The sequence below is a fragment of the Mercenaria mercenaria genome, chromosome 17 (assembly GCF_021730395.1).
Source record: "Mercenaria mercenaria strain notata chromosome 17, MADL_Memer_1, whole genome shotgun sequence".
NCBI lineage: Eukaryota > Metazoa > Mollusca > Bivalvia > Venerida > Veneridae > Mercenaria > Mercenaria mercenaria.
The window spans coordinates 73,467,656-73,486,294 of record NC_069377.1 but is presented as its reverse complement, the minus strand read 5'-3'; the positions used below and the strand labels follow the sequence as shown (position 1 = coordinate 73,486,294).

Here is an 18,639-nt window from a genome sequence, read left to right as displayed (position 1 = left end):
TTTGTCCTCATGTGTTGACTTTGTGTGTGTGCGCGCGCGGGTGTGTGTGCGTGCGTGTGTATGTGTGTTTGTGGTGTGCACGTTTGCGTGCTGTGGGTTTCGTTTTGGGGAGGCTGCGTTTTTGGTGCGTGGCATTCCCTGTTTGATATTTGTCTTTGTTTTTTGCAATTAAATGATTTGAATACGTGCATTTTAAAACGTAGTTTCTGAAAACGTCTCCATTAAAACTCCTTGACTTTGTAAGAATATACCTGGATGGTATTACACATCTTGTTGCGGGTGTTAATGCAAATACTGCATTTAAGAAGAAGTACCTGGTACCTTAAGTAGATAATATTTCACACAGGCCATAGTGCTAGTTTTATAAGTGCAGAAAATGGATACCACATTAAACTTAAGTAAGTATTACAACATCATAAAACTCTCACTATGTACCGCTTAAAAAGCAATTAGAGGTTTCAAATTTTAAAGATATGTCATTTTGAAGATTCCCTTTCTTTGCACCCATACGCCTCTCGTGATAAATCTAAACTTTTATAACTTATTTTAAGATGTTACCAAACACTTAACAGCTATGAAGTGTGCATATTTAAAAAAATAATAATATACAGCCTTGTAAAGAACAATTCAATATTTAGGAGCTGATTTTCAGCGAGACAAATTAACATACCAAATCGAATTAGCAAATAGTTTAATTTTATTCAGTCACATTTTCAGATTAAATAGTTTTCCAAAGATTTATAAAAATGTTCGTTTGCATTTTTGGTTTCGTAAAATGAGAGGTTTGTGCAGATTTTCCACACTTTTTTTTTGTATCTTGGGCAAACATGGAAATTTGTGAACCAAGGATTTAACTTTTATGAATTTCGGTGACATTACATTCTTTTTCTTAAAGTATGATACGAAAGAGTGAAGTGAGGCAAAAACATAAATATCCAGTTATAAAAGGTTGGTGTATGGAATATCCTTTGGAAAAAAAAATAAGTTACTGCAATCTGTAGACTGCTAAAGTATCTATGTAGTATTTATATTATTTATCAGAAAAATTACCTTACCCGGCTCGGGCATCATCCACTGCCCCGGGATTCTGCAGATGTTATGACACGAAACGAACATGCGCTAAAGCTATTCTATCATAAATCGTGTAAAAAGCTACAAATGAATATATTGTCCATAAATGTTATTATAAATCAGAGAAATGCGCGGGTATGTGAGCGTTGTTTGAATATGCGGCCGTGATACGTTAACACATGAGCATAAACACCTCTCTGTTAAGACGCGTTTAATTTCCCATTAACCTTCCCCCGACCTGAAAACGGCAAATAAAGCAGTTTTATGATAGAATTATGATACAGCTTTGAACTCTTTCTAATAATATCAGAAACAAAGGAAGCTTCAAAATCTACCCATAACTGTGACACAAAGCAACCCGCATTACACCTCCTCTTCTTCTTACTATTCTGTGTGACAAACGCAGAATGAAATCTTTTCTCAGTCTACTACACTGTTATGTATAGAAAATACACTTAGAATGCACGTACTCATTCCATCTTTTTAAATGTTACTTACGTTTACTTATTTATTTAAACTGTTTCTAAATAACGAAAAAATGTCATAAACCGTATTGATAATTTGTTAAAGGATTAATATGCACGTCGAATTTTATTGTAATGAATGCGTTGACGAAGATATTTTAAGTAAATGTTAAGTCTTTCATAGTGTCTTAATCGGTAACTCGACGAAACACACAAAAGGTACCTGTCTGACAAATGAAAATAAAAATTAATGATACACAAAAATTGCACAAAAGTCAAAAAAAAAAAAAAAAAAAAAAAAAAATGGCATTTAATAATTAAAAATGAAAAGCCACGTTGGTTGGCACTTTCGTGAAGAGCAAGCCACAAAGATCGGTCGTTTTTTTTTTCCATTTTGCTTTTTTTCGGTTTTAAAACATTTAGTTACAATAATTATGACCGGAATAATTGATGTTAGTATGGAACATACGGCATTACTTTAAAAGTACTTGACATGTTAAGTATAATTCAATCAGTAATATTTAAAATTTATATCCTTAATATTTGGAAGACATTGAAGTATGGGCCGATATGCAAGTGCCCTTGCCGTGGGCCATAAGATGTATTACAGCAATTGTAATCATATGACATATTTACTGGAAATTACCGCTTTGCAAGCTACGTTCAAAAATTATATAGATTATTAAGAACATAGAGTATGGCATTGATTTTTGATGATAATAATTTATATTAATTCTAAATGTAATGTTTATTTTTTAAAATTTTAATCTAAAATGTTATCAGATATAGTACACATACTCAGACCTAGTTTGATCACTACCTACTATAACTGTAACTACAGTTTAACTACTGTGGTATCGTGAAGTGTGTCTGGATGTTTAATTTACCTGTTTAATTGTCAAACGTACTGAAAAAGAATATGTTGGAGAAGTTTGTATAACTACTTCTTCACCTTACATAAATACAGCTTATGTTATCTATTCCGAATGCACAGAGAGGCGTCCACTGTCGTGGGTTAAGGTTAAAGCCGTTGTCCTCGAATCACTTGCCATCCCCTCTGGTGGTTCGAACCCTGACCGTGTTGTCATGTGAGCTATCTACGTGATATTGTTTCCGATATAGCTCCACTTAATAAAAATAACAATCCGGATATTACAACGGCATATTTACTAATTAAGGTCTCTCAATATCATGTGGGTCGGTGGTCTAGTGGTAGCACGCTTGACTGTCGATCCAGAGACCGGGGTTCGAATCCCGGCCCTGACACTGTAAATTTCTGAGATGCTCTTGTGTGTCTCCCACCTGACTTAGAGGCCTGCAGGAAGGAGGGCTTCGCGTGTTTCGGTGCTATACACCGGGCACGTTAAAGAACCAGACTGTCTATTCGCTATTTGAGCTAGTCTAAGTTAGCCGGACAAGCCTGTATCTAAAAAGGATCTTTCTCTATCTATCTGTTCTGGGGGCTTTATCTCAGTCTGTCCCTTTGGTCAGATTGCTCTGTGTCTATACTAGTAGAGAATGAATTTTGCGACCTCTGTGGCTGCGTTTGCTATAAATAAAGCGCCTTTGAACGTGTTTATCATGGAAAGGGCACACTATAAATCTGGTATAATAAAAATAATATCATAAAAGACTATCTATACAAAAGATTATTTATTTATAGCTTCAATGCTAATGTAATATATATTTCTCAGTTTCTAAGATTTGCAAGAGCCTATAGTCATTTTAAAGACACAAATAAATGTAATAAATTTATTACTATGGAACAATTTTATAGGGGTAACGTTTATTTTATTATTACCTGCGAAAGTACTGCTACATTTTGCTGTCCTAATTTAGATTTGCCTTTAAAAAACGAAACCTGTGCGACAAGGTATATCTAAAAGATTAAAAGGTTGGGGTAGATTTGCGAAGCAAAATGCATCATAATATATGACCGCAACAAATAGAAACTGTTGTGGAAAGATATAGAAGACGGGTTGCTTCAAAATCCAACAACAAGTACATTTTAGCTAGTCTGATGTTTGAAAAAAATATACTTAGCTCGTCTGATTTTTGAAAAAAAAATCTACGAGGTATTGTCGTCACTTCATCGTCGTCGTCAGCGTCGACGTTGGTTACAAAATTTTGTTTAGGTCCACTTTTTCTCAAAAACTATAACAACTGTAGATTTGAAACTTTTTACATTTGTTTATCATTATTTGATGACTATAGAGGCCAGGAGCCATAACTCTGATAAGGATTTGTCAGAATTATGGCCCTTTTTTACTTGAAAATTTTTGTTTTCTTGGTTAAAATGTTTGTTTAGGTCCGTTTTTTGCCAAACCTATAAGAGCTACAGCTTTTAAACTTTGCACACTTATTTATAATCATTAGATCAGTAAGTAGACCAAGAAACATAACTCTAAGTTACGTTTTGTCAAATAAGGGTCATTTTTCTAGGTAGAAAATTTGAATTTCCCGCTTAAAATTTTTGTTTAGGTCCACTGCACTTGAATACTATAAGAACACTAGTTTTGAAACTTTGCAGAACTTGTTTATCATTACTAGGTAAGTACGTAGGCCAAGTCTGCATTGTGTATGAATTATGGCCCTTTATTGCCTTAGAAAATTTGAATTTAACTCTGTATTGCATTTTGTCGAAATTATGGGCCTTTATTACTTAGAAAAATCAGTATTTCTACGTTGTGTTTTGTTTTGTTTTAGCCTACTTTCATGAATAGGTACTATAGCTTTGGCACTTCATATTCAATTAAGGTAAGTAAGAAGACCAAGACCAAGTCTTCTTGCATATTTTCGAGAGAGAGAGAGAGAGAGAGAGAGAGAGAGAGAGAGAGAGAGAGAGAGAGAGAGAGACACACACAAATTCATTCACAACGTAAACCAGCAGACCACCAAGAAACAGGAAATAATATACAAACGATTATAACCCGACTTTTTTTTAGGCAAATCGGCTTTTTTTTGTGTTCAGCCATTCATCATTTTGACGCTACGCTGTCCTCTATGAATGGGCGACTTAACAAGAGGCAGTTTACAAAGTACAGTGAGAGTGGCCGCTTGAATATTTGTCTTCTAGTCTGCTTCGTTGGGCCATAAATGGGGTTTTCCTTGTTACTCAGCCTTATGTTAAGGCATGTAGATGGCATTGTTGTATAATCATTCAAATCAGCATATTTTCTTTAACATATCCTGCCTTAACTATAACTTACTCTGCCCTGTAACTTTGGAACATGATATGATTAAAAAAAACAACAAGTATAAACTTCAGTGGTACTTTGTTACTGATCGTTCAAATACGTTGCACCACCGAGTTTCATTATTTTTTCACTTTGTCCTCGTTGTCTATACGTTTCACTCTGTCTATGCATTTTTGTGCTTATGATATATTAGTCCAACTCTTGACGTAATTATTACTTTCATTTCATTTCAGTCTGATATTATGTCCAACTCAGATACGCCTAAAAACAGACGTAATCATTAGTGATTCTCATCCGAACATAAATTATAAGCTCCAGAGTATAAGAAACAAAATTTTTTTTTATATACTTTTGCTTGCTTTGTTGCCGAAGGCCGTTGTTTACAACCGTGGACCATCTTCTTCCAATATAAATTTGCTTGACAGATCTTTATAAACGCGCCATTTGAAAAAGTGAATGCACTTCTATCGCTGGAAAGTATGATGGTAAACAATTTCTGTACACATTATTGAACATCTTGATGTTTAAGTTGAAATTAGATGAAACATTAAAATAGTCTTAGACTAGACAATAACGCTTAAGTTGAAAGTATGTTCTGTTGGAAGTTCCAGTGCTTACAGAATAAATAACTGGTATAATTTATCAACTTTTATGCCAAAGTTCTCAGTATTGCTATATATTCTTACTCTCTTTAGCATCAAACCTAACATGGACATTGGCCTTTGTTACGGACAGACATTTAATTAGAACCAGACATCTATAATGTCACAGACAATGGGGTTGGATATTGAATACATATAGTGCTGATATCAATCTCAGCTCCGGAAACAGACGCGCGCAACTGAAATGACTTCAGACATCTTGTGGCGTGACGAACACGAAATAACGTCCGCTTCGTTACTTTTCATTAACAGCATACCATAAAACAATGCAACTTAAAATCCATCCCGTTTTACGCGAATAATTAGAAGTACACACTGTACAAATAGATTGGCAAAGCTGTATCAGTTACAGTGACGCAGATATGGATTATGTCCGACTGATAACTCCCAGTGGATTGATTGGTGCCCGAGTCTGGTAGGATTCCCGAGAGTTTCAGAAGATGTTATAGCACGAAATGAACTATTTTATGCTATTCTAGAATAAAACGCGTAAAAACTAAGAAATATAGGGATTTTAGGAAACTGTCTTTGTAAAAATAACTATGATTATAAATAAGATTGTTAGGATTATTAAATTATTATCTATATAAATGTTCCAGCATTCGCAACTGAAGTATACCGAATAGATTTACATATTTTAGTGTATTACAATTAGCTTTCAGTCAGATGTAAAAATATGTTCTTGATAATGTTTGGCATACCTATTTACTCAGACTGTTACTGTGATAAGTCTGTTAAAACATTCATCAGAAAAGATTGTGTTTATTTACAAAATGTGTCGAGTTATCGAATTTCATTTCCACTCGCGAACGGATTTCGCTAATGTATGCTCATTTCTAGAAAATGTTCTTCTTAGGAATGTGGTTGGTATAACTTTACAACTGTCATATTTACTATTTTTTGTAATAGCAACATGGCTATATTTTCAAATATAGTGCTTGCATTTTTTATTCTAATGAGCGAAAAGGTATACACATGAGGCATATACCAAAGAAAGAACACGCTTTTTCGATAGCCTGTTTTGTGCAGTTTTGAAGCAGGACATGTTCATGAACATTAGTTGTGAGTAAATACACTCAAGAAATTAACATGAAAGTGTACATGTTATCGGTGACTTCTGTTGTATGTCTTTATAACTTTCAGATATATTAAATATGTTTTAAGACTTACGTCATAAACTGTTGATCATATTTCTTTTTTTTTCAGTTCTCAAGCTCTAGTAATATTGCAACAAATTACAATATTTGCTAAAGGTAATGTACATAATACTTAATGACATGAAATATTAAAAATTACGAGGGAGTGACGTCTTTTCATTTTCTTATGGAATTAGAAAATAACACGTCCCAGTGTCTTGTAGTGATACAAGATAATGAGAATCATTCGGCATGAAAAATCGCCGTGCGAGGTTCCAAAACAAAACGATACACTTATGGACTTGTCCAACTAGACCCTTTTATATTTCAGACATCTTCTAAGTAATATATATCCAATCATAAAGAAATTCGGAAAGATTGTCACGAAGGCTCTTTACACAATATAAGGAGTCCAGCTGGCTGGAACGCCCACAAGTGTAGTTTTTGTTGCATATAAAAGGTCAGGGTTTTATCGATTCTAATCAATTCAAACAGATGTGAAATAGGATTTACTCTCCAATGTTTTAACAAGGTAAAAAGCCAAGAGTCTCGAGTTTAGCTATGGTTTTGGAACATTATCTGATGTCGTGAACAAAGGAGATTTGTTGTATACTTATTCCGATGAATAACGGATTTTTTTTTTTTGCAAATCAAAATATCATTCACATTATCGAAGTACTTAAACAGAATTTTCATTATATAGTTTTACACATCACGGCAATAGTTGAAAATATGTATTTATTATATTTGTTTTCCAAGATGCAGTTTATTTCCGGAATATTTAAATCTGTAGCTTACCGATAAAAAGTAAAGGGGGTCAGTACTCGCTGTAATGAAAATATATGATGGCTGTCTTTTGCTTTAGAAACAATATACTTTGTTCACATTATTCGGGGAATTCTACATATTTCTATAGGTTTCAGAATAACTAGTATACATTGTGATGAGCGTTCATGAACACGTTTATTATCTTTAGTTTGCATAAGATATATAAATTATTCTGAAGTGAGTGTCCTTTGATAGCAATAAAAATAGCAAATATTAACACATGTTCGTTAAGCAAGCAGAAATTGTTTGATTTATCTGTGTATTCTTCTGTTCCAAACAACCTAAAATGAAATGAAAAAACACATTTTAGAACATCAAATTGTATACTCTTAAACTAACAATACATGACCGAATGTTACTACGTTGTCACTGCTTTGTTTTAGGATGAATAGCACTTGTATTTCCTTTCAACGAATCAGGGAAAAGACTTACAGATTATAACATTATTGGGTACAACAGTAGGTCTTGCTCGTAACTTTTGGGTTAATTTGTATCTAAAGGATGTACGAGTATATGTTTGACCGTTTCAATACTTTGCATAAAGTTGTTTAATTATATTATAAAGTATGATAAAATCAAAAGCAGTTAACTTCCGGATTATTATCCGTGTCTACTGTCACACCGTGGTGTGACAGTGAATCTGAATGTCACATTTTTTTTGATGGAAATTTTCAAACTAATTTTATTATCCAACTGAAGTCTCCAGCTTTGAAACCAATAGACTTTCAATTGTAAAACGAGTGTCTATTCTGTGTGAAATATATGTACAATTGATACTAATTTTTATTTTAGTATCATCAGATATTGCAATTTACAAGAAGAGTTATATAAATGTTTTATAACTGAACCAGAGATCGAGTCTTGCTTTCACTGAAATATCACAATCTTATTCTACAATGTAAGTTTTCATTCTGAGTCCAATCATAAATGAATGTATAACAAACATCTACGTTACAAATCTGTACTCGTGTAATCTCACATTACAGCAGCTTTGGGAATATATGCAAGACTGTAACGAAGGCAGGTAATGCCAACGTGCCAAATGCCATTCTCGCTGAAACACCTTAAAATTAAGTGGTAATGAGAAAAGAAGTGTAGAAAACAGTTTGTTTTTCACATTTCCAAACGTTTAATAGAGTATTTTTGATAATCATTTTTATGTATATTCGTGATACTCTAGCTGTGAATTCCGATTTTCTTCTTGTCGTGATAATTGAAGTAATATGACTTCTCGGTTTAATGATATCAGCTTCTAAGAATTAATAAAACAATGTCTTATATAAATGACCCTACAAAACAAAACAAAAAAAGGAACAAGAAGAATGCTATTATTCAAGAGAATACAAATATATGATCAAAAGTAATAAATTATGAACTATGCTGTACATAATTAAATATGTTTGTTACAATAGTAGCTTGACTAGGGATGTTGTATTCGGCTCGTGTAGGCGTCGATTGAAAAATGCACTACTAAAGACCATTTCATTATATATCTCTTTCAATTTTGCCAAAAACCTTTTAGAAACAAAGAAATATATATTTGCCTATTAATAAACATGAAATATATAGAATCGGATTTCCAACAAGCGCAATACGGATTTTGATTTCTGTCAGTTCGTATTAGTTTATGAAATACAAAAAAGAATATTTATAGGTATGTAATAAATGACAAAACATTTAGGTTATATTCTATGGTTTGGAAAAAAGCAACATGTTGACAGAATACCTTATAATTTCAGTTATCTTCTATGTTTTGAAAAGAATACTTGTTGACAAAATATTTTGTAAATACAAATACCTGCGTTATCTGCTGCACACGTGTTAACGTTCATTGTGTAACCAGAACTGCATTTACATTTACCAGCTGTTTGGTCACATACGACATGAGTTATTTTGTCACACTCTTTTCCATTAGCCGTACAGCTGATCCCACTAACAGCTGAAAAAAGTTGTATTATCAAGCATAAAGTACTTATCATTATTCAGAGTAAAATGCATCATACACGGCCTTCTGTGGCCTCGATATTCATACAATGTATCTGAACAGTATAGTATATGAAATCTCAGAGTTAAACGAATTAATATGTAAGTTTTGCAACTGTATTCGGTATCCTTGTCATGAAAATTAGATCGCACAAAAACGAAGTAACCGTAAGAGTATTCATAAGTAAAACAAATGTGTAAAAAGGAGTCCAGAGTGTTTTCGAGTCTTAGTATTTTAACAAGGATGTCTTTAAAATAGGAATGAGAGAATTATCTGTAAGAGAAATAACGATTCATACAATGTTAGATACCCTTAGAAATAAAACTAGTGTCTTGCAGTATATTTTAGCATATATATGTGTAAAGAAAATAATATAAAATTATATACATATGTAAGAACGCACAACGGTAACTATATACTAATTAATTGATATTATATTTAAAAAACATAAAGCTTTGACTTTTAAGACCAAAGTTAACAAACTACTTGTTATGACACAGAGCAACATCTAAAATTACATTGCAATGTGTTTCGAAAAAAGATATCCTGTATTACCTGCAATGATTTTAAGTTTCTATTTAATATTCTACAAATGCAGTTTAGATTTTCAAAAGTCTAACGGTCTAATTAAAGTATTCTCTTTAAACGATTACATATCATTTTATTTATTATGTACATTCTATTCTTACAATAATATCGCAGGTTTAGAATTGCATTATTTTATTCAAGTTAGCTTTTAAACAGTGTATAAAAATTCTAATATACCAGTTTCCTTGATATTCATTTGTAAGCTAGGAAGCCTCAAAATGTTAGATTTCCTTTAATTTATATTAAAGTTTCGAGAACATATTCTCCTAGTACCATTTTACTTTAATAACATTGATTTTTTAGTCAAAATCTAATGCTCAAATTTCAAAGCTGATTCGAAATACTGTTTAGGAAGTATTTAGACTTATTAATAAATTTCGTAAGTAAATAAAACAGGTCAACAAATATACAAACGGCAAAAATATTCGTTAAAACCACTTCGTAAATTTGAACCGTATATGGTAACATACATTATATATTTCAAAATGCAATTCTTGCGTTCGTTAAAAAATCTTTATTTGTTCAGTTTTCAAGCTAAAATAGTGTATAATATTTACAAGTCACTTAAAATATTAACAAGAATGGATTGTAACGTTTTAGAATAGTTGTCTCTAGAAATTGTTTTAAAAATATTTTCATTAAACAATCAGTTTTTAGAAAATTTTCTGTATTAGATTAAACTATTTCCCTCATAACTATCTAACCGTGCATTAACGGTAAAGTAACATGCGCTCATTAAAACCTGCATGAACACAGCTTGTTGTATAGTGTATTGTCAAATTAAAGTGCACATAAACTGTTTTGTAGAACTTTGCACGTAAGGGTTGGCTCATTACTATCTACATGTATAAAGTCAAATATACTAAATGCTAACGTACTCATTACACATGTACTTCCATCAGTCAAGTCTTCTCCGTAGCCAGTGTCACATTTACTCTTCAGTATGCTCGCGGATGTATCACATGTTGAATGGTCAGTACATTCACTCCTCCCCATTTGTACATGTTACTTCTGATACCTTGACTGAACCCAAGAAAACAAAATCATTAATTCTATTGGATAAACACTTTGAATGTGATCTATTTTCGTTTTTTAACTTTGGCCTATTGAGTATATATTCGTTAGAATTCAATTAGATAAATTGTGCTATTTCTTGGAGCAGAATGAAACTTTGCACACATGTGCCTTCTCCAGTTATATACTCTTTCAGTTGTTTAGTAATACTAACATTGCTGACTGTGATAATTTGCAAGGTTATATTTTAACGTGTATTGATAGGTACGATATTTGTGATTGAAATTATTAAAAAGAAACAAACAGTAATATAGAGAAAATGATTGTTCTAAATTATGAACATTACAAAATGCTTAAGCCTTTTAAACTAAATGATATATGTTAAATACTTTTACTTTTTCTCAGCGCTATTACAATGTTTAGATGTTGCGTACCTGCGATCAGATTAGATACCTGGATATATCGACGTCCAACAGATAAAAGGTCATAAGTGTAAAACCGTAATTTTGAGAAAACTAAAAACACTTTTTATTTTGTTTCATAGAATTCTTTCCGAAACTTGACCATGGCCATACTGCAAGTTTTAAATACTGACAGTTCCAGCTGACATACATTTATCGACCCAAAGTTATTTGAGAAATTGTACATGCGACGTTTTACAACGCTTTCTAATAAATAGACGTACGTGCTGCTTACGGCCTATTTACTATATACTTTTTGTAATATGTAATTTAATGCGGACTTAAGTGATAGATACACCCTTATTCTTTAGCAGGTATTTCAGAAATGGGTCGCTAGTAACAGATACTGTTATTATTAACGAAATGTCATTTTTGGATTCAATAAACCGCCGATCAGGTTATGGCCATTTCAATGCAGTTTCCAAAAATGTATAGGGTGTTTCGTTACTGGGACGTCATATGAAAATATTGACCATATCAAAATGCCACTCCGAAAAGTCAGACACGTGACTAATAGGAGTCGTTTAAATTATTAGGTTTTAAATTGGTCCATGTTTTATTTAAACCTTTGCCCAAATGGCAAGGATGTATTGTTAAGGCAAAATTGACTATTTGAAAATTTTCATTCGCATTATATTATACATGACTCACCAGAGCAGGATGATCTGAATACTGTAAACAGAACTCCGATCAGGAACCCACAGCACCTCCAAGTAATCTAAATATTTAAAATCATTTGTTTTATTTTTACAAGTTATATAGAATCAATTTCAATCTGAATAATCTCTATTTTAATTTTAAAAAAATACAAATATTTTTTGCCAATCAACACATACATTTAAACAATATTTTGATTCGGAGTGACAATATCACGAAATATTAAAGAAGGAAGTTCTTTTCAAAGATCAATTGCTATTGCAGAACAACGCCTTTCATACCTATTAACAATGAATCAATTTATCTAACTTGAAACATACAAAATATAACTCTAAGTAAAAGTATCCATTGTAAGAATATAACAGATTTAAATGAACTAGGCTGAACACAATCAATTAAGCATAACAGCATTGTTTCATCAACGGTTGTGATTAAAAGAGCATACAACAAGAAAATGTGTGTCCATTTCCTAAACCTAAACGTCGTATTTGACGAGATAACGGCTAAGAAAACCTGACCTCTAAGCTTCAGCAGTGTTACATATCGCACTTTTGGGTAAATAAAGAACCGTAACCCAAGTTAGTAACCAATCTTACCTACTGAAATCGTGTGGCCAGGTACATTCTTCGTAAGATTACGAAGATTGCTATAAAGGTATGTATCCTCTAACGCTTTAACAACGTTAAATATCTACATTTTGATATTATAATGTCACTTTAAAACATATCTATAGACATCCATTATAATAAATCAATTGGTTATATGATAATTATAGAAGTTAAGTATGCCCTTTTTGTTTAGTACATGCAACTAGACGTAAAGCATATAATTTATAGCTAGCGAGGTTGTACAAATTAGTTATTACATGATATTGATCAAAATTTGGCAATAAATTGAAAAACAAATGCATTTTAATTACTTCATTACTACAGTTGCTGCAAAAGGAAGCAAAGTTGAAACTGTACAAACCAGTGCCAGGTCAAACGGTCAGTTGTTGCGGATAAGTGTAAACAAATAGGCCATCGTTTGTCTACATTTGGTATATTATTTAAGAGACAATTTTACATAATACTTAGGGAAACTCATCCTAAAATCTTTTAGTCATGTTTTTGATGAAGATAGCTTATACAATATTATTGTTTTTAAAGTTTCTAATTCTTATATACATAATGAGAATAGTGGCCATGTGCTTCGGTGGCAGAACACTTTTTTGACAAACAAAGTGTTCTAAAAAATCATGGAAGATGGTCCCAAAGCAAAAGAACAATTATGTGAAATTGTTTTAGATTTAGCTCACGAGAATCTGACAAGGAAACTTTTTTTTTAAAGTTTTAAATATATTTTAGGGAGAAGTGACCTTCTCAAAGAGAAACAATGTTTTGACGAGTACTTTAAGCTATCTTGATAGAGAGTCATAAAAGAACATTTTATGTCATCGAAACAGCATATTATGACAAGATTTCGTCCAATGATTTTTCAATTTGCAGCTCTGGTTGGCGGACATGTTCAAGCAAGTGGAAATAATTTGATAACCTTCGTCTTTTTAAACCAAAAAACAAATCCCTCTGTGGATGTTGGTTTGTATTTTTGACAAATTTGAATGATTCAGCAGTAATGGTAAAAGGTCACCAAAGAAATATTTCAATGACATTATTTCAAAATGAAAGCGAGACGTTTTCTATTTTTTAACAAACCAAATCTTCAGCAAGTTTGATTACTTACGAACATTGTTGTGAAAATATTTTGAAAGAGCACTAAAATAGTAGTACCATGCATTCGTCTGTTCAGCCCTGAAACAATGCTTGATACCTCGGCATAATTAAATCTATCATGTTGGTGATTCAAAGCTATGACAACACGACAGTTTTACGGACAAGCCTGAAACGCAGAGGGCACCGACTCTAAGGATTTAGTTGCCGAGCTTTCTTGGTGGTGGGTATGAAAAATAGCGGTGTTGGCGCCCTTTTTGTCAAGTCTTTGCTTCATCGACATATTAACATGCTTTGTCAAACACCTTCCTGGTCATAGAGTTATCGTGTTTCTTTCACGTTCATCTAACAACACGAAACTTGACATGGCAATTTATCTGAAAACTCGACACTCAGAGAACGTAAACGCAACAGTTTTATTTTTACCAGTACCTTTAAAACTATTGAAATACATTTTTGAACAAATTGCGAATAGTCTGCTAGTCTAATGTCGGTAATAACATATCAAAATTTTGAATGATACGTCAGATAGTTAATATAATTTTATTTACGGCCTCACTTTTTAAAAAGTAAAAAATAAACATACACGTTTCGTTTTATCTAACGAGTGAATAGCGTAACATTTACACGGAAACACGAATATAATCAGTGACGTTTACAAGAAACGGAAGGCTCTTCTAGATATGTCAGGAAAAATAGGTCAGCGCAATTCAAGTAGAATAAATAATGATACAAAACAAATTAGTATAAACTAATTATAATACTTTGTATGTATATAGAAGGAAAGATTTTTGTGAAAAAAAAGTGAAGTTGAGATGTTGATTGGTGAAGGAAGAACGGACACAAGTAATAAGAAAAGGCTGAAAGTATATGGGATCGTCTCCATTTTCAATAAAAACTGTATTTGATTTAGATTTAGAGACTTTTAAAGAATTTTAGGGGTGTCTACATTTCATTTAGAAAAAAGCTAATACTTGATCCCTTTTCGCTCTCCGTATCAAGTTTTCTGTGATCTTTTTAAATACGAGTGATGTCGTAAACGGAATACAAGTATTATTATAAATAGCAAACTTTGATTTAGTTGACGGTGTTGACATAGTTTTAAAAACCTAACGTTCTAAAAATATTTTAGTTCATTAACTGTACTTTCAGAAATCTTTGAGGAACTAGCAAAATTACAGTTACTGTTGTTGCTGCGCTGGACAGTTGTTGCTGCGTTAAATATTCGATAAATAAAGTCATACTTATTAGTTATTTATATAGAACGTTTTAATTGATTTCTTCATAATTTTTCAGTCTTTTTTATTATATTCATAGATCGAACCAGTGCAGTAACATCTACAAATATACATGCATGTATAATGAATGCATGAATTTATTTTGAAACGATGTCATGTTTCCATTTTATAACAGTCTAAAAATAAATGGACTTTGCACGAGATGCCTTTTTATTTGTACTCTGGAAAATATTTCAGACTTTATAGTATCCATTATTTTCTTTACCGGTAAAGCTACACAGGACAGGTGTATATTTCGTTTAAGCTATGTTGCTTAGCAAATTATATTTTTATGTAAAATATTCCATCTTATTGGTATTCATACCTGATGAAAGCAGTTGTGAATTTTAGCAGATGTTAACCTCAGTAAGCCGGCGTTTGGTGAGCAAGATCCAAACATGAACACAAAGATAATCATATACAACAGTAAGATTAGGAAAGGACAGAACAATACCAATTATTTTTATTTTAAATATTGTAGCTGCTGTTCTTTTCTATACCTAGTGGAAATAGATTAAAATATCTATTAGAAAAATCAGACATGAATAAATATAAGCGTATACAACGGTAAATTTCAGAGAAAAGCGAACGATACTATGTGTTGTACTAGAAATGGTTTAATTAATATAAATGCTGTACTTTCAGATTGATTAATGAATAATTGATAAAAATTCTGTTAGAATTAGAAGAGGCGATTGTAGGTTTGCAATCGATTATGTGTTTGTTTTAGTGTAATTTAATGACTCGTTTAAAATCAAGAATTTCCTACCATTCGGCATTGTACCGTTGGCAAGCAAAGAAAATTTATTTATTTATTTGGGTTTTACGGCGCACCAACACAGTATAGGTTATATGGCGCCAAACACGACTACAAATTTTGGTTCCACATCTCATTTACATCGAAATAAAAACATGAGGTATGGAACAAGCAAAGGAAAAGCGGTTGCTGTCAATTGTTCAGCATTCGCAAAGTGGACTTCGGCCAATATGTTTCTGGAAGAGATCTTTGAGTTTTAAGTCGTGAGTGCATGTTTGAAGTACCCGATCTCAAGTATAGTAATATTCAGGAATGTTTACAGTAAAACCTTTAATCCTGGTTTTCAATATAGCTAAGGAATGTGCACCTCGTACGTCTTGTGGAAGTGAATTCTATTCACGACTAGAAGAGGGAAGGAAGGATTTTTGAAAACACTTGCGTGTTGCAGGGTAAGCTTCTAGTATTTTAAGAATTTCTGAGATTGTAACTATAAAAGTTACCGACATTGTCTGGAACGAAGTCACAGAGGTAAGGCAAATGGAGGTGATTTTGCAATTTATAGAAAAGAGTAAGTTTGCGTCGTCTAAATTAAGGGTTCCAGTCTAGTCTCCTCTTTATGAAGGTTCGCTGTAGATACCAATTTCGTAGCCCCAGATACGATTTAGAACGAAACCATAAAAATTATTTGTATTAGGCTTATTTATATATAAAAAAAATAACTATACAGATATAACTGCAGTATAAGTAACATTGAACATGCATGTATTTTGCAAAGAAATAAACAGTAATAACCATATTCTGAAATTTTTTTAGTTAAAAACCGACATTTTCATTGTTACTAACTAGAACAATTTCAGTTGATTAGCTCAAAATGCCCGATAGCGTCTTTGTATTAAACCACAAAGAAGAAACCGGCATCTGTGTTAAAGGTTAAACAACCCATAGAAATGACCTTCAGAAGTTTGATAAAAGCAAAAGCTCACTTATTAGACAGAGCTATGAACACATAGTTTGTTAACTGAACTAGCTGACTAGATAATTGTTTTAAATATTCTATTCTAAAGTACAATGCATATTTGTAAGCGGCAAATATGTTGTAGACATTTCTCGAGTAATAACTTCCAAATGCCGACGTCTTAAATATTAGATTGTTTATCTATCTGTTTACTGATAAATGTATTCCTTCACTTGTAAGGTTTGTATAATACATGTATATTCGTAGTCAGTATGTTACCAATGACAATATTTAAATTAAGCCTTCGGACTTCAATGAGCAATCTATTTATATAATACCACTTGGATTTTTTTCTAATCATCTAAACAAGTAACAAAAATGATTCAGTGCATTACTTAATTTCTGCCGAAACTATATTTTAAAACAGCATTCTTTGATACTTTTGTTTTTTTACAATGATATGATTGCTTTTTAAACAATGTTGCAATAGTATGATTGATGTATTTGATCAAATTACCTAATGGTTATTACTTTATCTTTATTTTAAAAAGCAATTTGTGTATGTGCATATAACTTGTATATTTGTGTATAAACTTGAATATACACCAATCAATCAACAGTTGCACCTTATGTTCTGTGAATATATAACGTGTGTTGCTCTAGATTGATTGATAGATAGGTAGATAGACAGATTTATACAATGCTCAGATAAATTACCATTTCATTGTTTCACTCGTAAAAACGCAGTCGAGGTTTTCAGACACACGCACTTAATTTTATAAATGTATTAAAGCAAAACATTTAATTCGCGCTGCAAAATAGTCAAGTTATATATTATCTACTGTCGTACGCCTAAAATGTTGGCGAGATCTGTTGATTTATTGCAAAATAAGTGTAAACTGTGGTATTTTCACTTCTGGTTTGGATTCGTTAAAACTGCAAAGAGATCATTCTCAAATTAGTCAATATTTACACGTTTTCAATAAAATTAAATGCTTCAACATACTTCTAGGCAGTGTTTGTATCATATACGAAAAATTGCTTCTTAATTATGATTTAATTAAACTGTGAAGTGTTGCTTTAACCAATACTTAAGTCAGAACTGTACATGTATTTTTAAAGTGTCAAACAATTCCATATAATATCAGATAAAAGCCTTTTTTAAAGAATTACTAATATAATATTATATTGGTACACCACTGATTTATGTTTTTACTGCTATTAATTTGACACCATAAGAAATGGGTTTTATTTAACAACGAATAAACAGATGTTTGAAAAACATCAGTGGAAGTTAATACTAACAGTAATTTTCAAAGTATCGTATTTAAAAACGTGCCTCTGTTCAAAACTATATTCCCTCTACCTAAAATTTATTCCATGGACATGAATTTACGCATATATATATATATAAAAGATAATAGAAATAATCTCTTTTTCGTGAACACATATCTTAATTGTTTAAAGAATTTGAGTTTGCTTTACTCTGTTAACCTAGATACCCAATGAAACTTTTGCAATCATGATAAATATATTATACTAGCACATAATAAATGACAGAAATATTTTACCATGATTTCGACTGTCTAACTATATGCCTGATTCCCGTATGAACGTTTATTATAGCGAATGCCTTTTATCATAGATCTGTTTATCAGTCACATGATCAATGTGATTAGTAACCGTGTCATGTACGTTCTCTTTGCATAATTGTTAATACGGGCGACAGTATTAAGACGTTTGGCATGAATTGCACAATTTTCATTTATATATACCAGATCAAAATTTCTATTTCTTAGTAGGTGACTGTATAAATTCACGATAATTTAAAATATTTTCTTCATAGCTAATGAATAGGATGGTAATGATAGCATGTATT

General features: G+C 31.9%; 1 long non-coding RNA gene across 1 annotated transcript; it reads right to left on the bottom strand.

Moving 5' to 3' along the window:
* Positions 1-8,335: 8,335 nt before the first annotated feature.
* On the bottom strand, positions 8,336-18,416 carry LOC123535589 (uncharacterized). The gene is made up of 5 exons (XR_008367991.1): positions 18,332-18,416; positions 12,057-12,123; positions 10,809-10,953; positions 9,157-9,297; positions 8,336-8,421 (listed from the first exon to the last, which is right to left on the bottom strand). It is a non-coding gene; the product is annotated as an uncharacterized LOC123535589 (long non-coding RNA).
* Between the last annotated feature and the right edge of the window lie 223 nt (positions 18,417-18,639).